Source organism: Heptranchias perlo, chromosome 20 (genome assembly GCF_035084215.1).
Source record: "Heptranchias perlo isolate sHepPer1 chromosome 20, sHepPer1.hap1, whole genome shotgun sequence".
Lineage (NCBI taxonomy): Eukaryota > Metazoa > Chordata > Chondrichthyes > Hexanchiformes > Hexanchidae > Heptranchias > Heptranchias perlo.
In genome coordinates, this window is record NC_090344.1 from 7,196,399 (window position 1) to 7,200,805 (window position 4,407).

At 43.7% G+C, this 4,407-nt stretch overlaps 1 non-coding gene across 1 annotated transcript; it reads right to left on the reverse strand.

Moving 5' to 3' along the window:
- Positions 1–201: 201 nt before the first annotated feature.
- trnat-agu (transfer RNA threonine (anticodon AGU)) lies at positions 202–275 on the reverse strand. The gene has a single exon. It is a non-coding gene; the product is annotated as a tRNA-Thr (tRNA).
- Between the last annotated feature and the right edge of the window lie 4,132 nt (positions 276–4,407).

Genomic DNA, 4,407 nt, shown 5'->3' on the forward strand with positions numbered 1-4,407 from the left:
TATACCCCGACCCCAACGAGCCCAGAAACAAGAACGTGTCTTTAAATTAACGTGTTACAGACACATTCCATGAGAGGTCTGTCTGTGCAATGAAAGGGCGTTTTTGAACTGTCATTCGGTGATCCGTTTCCTCCTGAACAAACACCACAGTGTTATTTTGTCGCTCAATTCCACAAATTAGGTAAAATAACCAGCTGCACAAGGCACTGCTGGGAGTTGAACCCAGGATCTTCTGTTTACTAGACAGACGCTTTAACCAACTAAGCCACAGCGCCAATTGATGACACTTTGCCCCCACCTCCTCTCATTAATATCTATCAGCGACACTTCACTATTGGGGGTTCAGGCCGTTTCATCTTTGTCTGTTTCGCTTGTCCGTTTGCCTGTGCATTCCGACACTGACTGGATTTCTCGCTGTGTTTATCTTTGTGTATCCATCAGTGCGTTGATACACGGATGATGATGTGTGATTGTATTTGTTACATTAAATAAATTCGGGGATCAGACAATTCTCGCTCTGACATTGGAGAACTATTGAGCCGAACTTTACAGCGAAGTGTTGTTTATTGTAGTGCTGAAACTAAAAAAAAAGCGTGAGAGGAGCAAAAAGGGAAAAGGAGAAAAACTTGTGAGGGAAAATGAGGACAACTCTCAAGGTTTTTCCAAATATATTAAGAGAACGAAGGGAGGCTTGGAGTAATGTGGGCCGCTTGAAGACAGATGGAGGTGATATTGTAATTGAAAATCAGGAAATGGCAGAGTTGCTAAATTTTTACTTTGCATCGGTCGTCACAGAAATGGATGAGGCTAAAAGCAGTGACACGAGGAAAACTGTTAATAAATCAAGGGGTTTCGTATAAGTAAAATAATGGCAATGGAGAAAATAATTAGGCTAAAGATAGACAAATCTCCACGACCTGATGTTTACCATCCCAGGGGATTGAAAGGAACAAATGAGGAAATTGTACATGCTTTAGTCATGATCGATCAAAACTCTCTTGATTTAAGAATTGCTATTTAATGAAGCGCATCTTGATTGGAGGCTTCTGTTTGAGAAAGATCTCGAAGTGATAATTGAGAGACCGAAAATGAAACTGTTTGGCAGGAGCGCTGATGCTGTCGGTTGTTCGCTGCTCTCGTGTTGCACAATTATTGAGCGTGCGTTACTTATTTACAGCAGTATGGGCTCCAGAAATGACCAGGTTGTGAGTTCGAGCGTCTTCTAAAACAATCAAACCTTTTACTCCGAACATTTTGACTGGAGTTCAAGGTACAACTGGTATGTTCCATAACGCGTCTACTTCTTAGTGTTCCCATGGGAGCTCTTGGGTTCCTCCGGACTGCCGTCTTGCAATAGCAGGTGCCAGTTTACTTGTTCATAGGGGGAGAGGGGACTTTTAGCGGCAGCTCATATGGCAAAGGGGCCGGTACGAGATCTTTAAATCTAAAGAACCAAACAAACAATTCTTCTTTTCGTTAAGCCGATATTCATCGGTTGGAAGTTTCGTGTTGGCAAAATTTTGAAGGGAAATATGCTGCCTGGTGTCACTGTGTAACGGGAGAAATTATTCAGCTTACAGATGTTAATACGCTGAAAGGTCGAGAGGCCTTTTCCAGCTCCCGTGTGGGACAAGTTCAGTTTTTGTGCCGCTGGGTAAAGTGTTATTTCAATTGGTGCTAACGAATGTCAAGACATTTGGCACAAACAAGAAGAATTGTAAACTCACGAGTTCACTGTCCATGTTTCTTACATCATGTTCAACAGGAACAAGGATTCTCCTCAACACGTTGCTGAGAATTTTATAAAACCGACCTCACCCTTGCTCGCCGGCTGCAGGGATGATTCAGAGACCTCCCATGAATATGCACGATGGGAGCTTATGTATTATCGAGCCTGGGTAGCTCAGTCGGTAGAGTATCAGACTTTTAAAGTGGGCAGTGAGCTGAAGGTCCAGCGTTTAACTCCCTGTCCAGGCTCCAAATTTCGGAACAGCTGGCAAGCTGTCACTTTGCAGCGGGACCTGCTATGTGTTGTCAAAGTTTCGGAAGTATCCTTTTTCCCAGTGTGGGCAGTAATGTGTTGTCTGAAGCGGTTCCCCATCAGGAATTCTAGTTCACTATATTAATTTCGCAACACTCATTAAACTCTGTAAAAAAGACGAATGCTTGTTCAAATCGCCATTAATCAACCAGTAACTTTCTGTTTCCGGCTGAATGAAATGCTAACTTTTTTATGCTCTCATTCACCAGGCCGAAATTAGGGAGTTCAGAGGGGAAGAGAAAAAGGAAATGAGAGGCAAAGAGAAATATGACTATGGCCATAATCGATCAACATCCTTAGATATGTGGGTGGTGCCAGAGGACTTGAGAATTGCAAAGGTTGCACCCTTGTTCAGAAATGGGTGCACGGATAAACCCAGCAAATATAGGCCAGTCAGTTTAACCTCAGTGGTGGGAAACTTTTAGAAACGATAATCCGGGACAGAATTAACAGTCACTTGGACGAGGGTGAATTGATTAGGTAAAGCCAGCACGGATTTGTTAAATACAAATCGTGCTTAACTAACCTGTAAGAGTTTTTGATGAGGTAACAGAGAGGATAGATGAAGGCAATTCAGTTGATGCGGTGTATATAGACTTTCAAAAGGTGTTTGATAAAGTGCTGCATGGTAGGCTGATCATCAAGAAAGGGACAGGAAACAGAGATGACTGGGGAACGGTTCTTTTTCGAACTGGAGAGAGTTGTACAGTGGTGTTCCCCAGGGATCAGTGCTCGGACCACTGCTTTTCTTGATATATATCAATGACTTGGACTTTAGATAAAAAGGGCACAATTTCAAAATTTGCAGATGAAACAAACCTTGGAAGGGTAGTAAACAGTGTTAAGGACAGTGATAGACTTCAAATGACATAGACAGGCTGGTGGCATGGGCGGAGACGTGGCAGATGAAATTTAACGCTGAAAAATGCGAAGTGATACATTTCGGTTGGAAGAACGAGGAGAGGCAATATAAACTCCAGGGCACAAATGTGAAAGCGGTACAGGAACAAAGAGAGGTTCATGTGTACAAATAGTTGAATGTGGCAGGGCAGGTTGAGAAAGCGGTTAAAAAGCATTCGGGGTCCTGGGCTTTATAAATAGATGTTTCGAGTGCAAAAGTTTCGAAGTCAGGATGAAACATTATAACACATTGGTTCGAACACAACTGAAGTATTGTGTCCGGTTCGGGACACCGCACTTCAGGAAAGATGTGAAGGCCTTGGAGGGGGAGCAGAAAAAAATTACCAGCATAATTGCAGGGATGAGGGACTTTAGTTACGTGGATAGACTGGAGAATCTGAGGTTGTTCTCCTCGGAACAGAGACGGTTTTGTGGAGATTTGATAGAGGTATTCAAAATCATGAAGGATCTCGACATAGAAGATGGAGAGAAACTGTTCCCATTGGCGGAAGGGTCAAGAACCAGAGGACATCGGTTTCAGGTGATTGGCAAAATAACCAAAGGTGACATGAGGAAAAACTTTTTTACACAGCAAGAGGCTCGGATCTGGAATGCACTGCCCGAGGGTGTGATGGAGGCAGATTCAATCATGGCCTTCAAAAGGGAACTGGATAAGTACTTGAAAGGACAAAAAATGCAGGGCTTCGGGGAAAGGCGGGGGAGTGTTTCTAGCTGGATTGCTCTTGCAGAGAGCGAGCACGGACTCGATGGGCCGAATGGCCTCTTTCCGTGCTGTTGCCTTTCCATGATTCAACTCAATGCGCATGAGGCGATGCAAAGGGAACAGAGCGTGCCTCAAATCGACACACCTCTCAGTATCCTCCCAAGCAATGTAGTTTAAGAGCAAATAATTCTGAAACGTCTCACTTGACAACTCAAGTCGTACACTCGAAACCAATTTGGTAAAGGGAGACTAATATTGGTGATTGGAAATATTTAGTGTGCAACTTGATATTGCTGGACACCGGAGCAGAAAACGAGATTGGATGCACAGACGTGGTCTGAAAGGATGGCCGATCGGCTGTGGGAGGCAACGAACTTTTATACTGGCTGCATAGCTGAAATAATAGCGGCTCGTTGGTCTAGGCGTATGATTCTCGCTTCGGGTGTTTCATTGAGTGATATGCGAGAGATCCCGGACAAGCCCTCCTTTTAGTGAAAAGTCACCAATTGGCTTCTGATATCTTTTCAGTGTTGCTGTTGGTTGAACTGAATGAAATCCAGAGTATGTTTGAGCTCCAGTGGACTCAATGCCGAAGTTTCGTCGGCGCAACACACGTGAAGGAAATAAAATGTCTCAAGATGATGAGGAGATTGAAGCTGAATTTGGATTTTTCCCAATTCAGGCGGATATTAGATGACGGGATAGAAAGTCACATATCCAAGTTTGCCGATGACACCAAGAT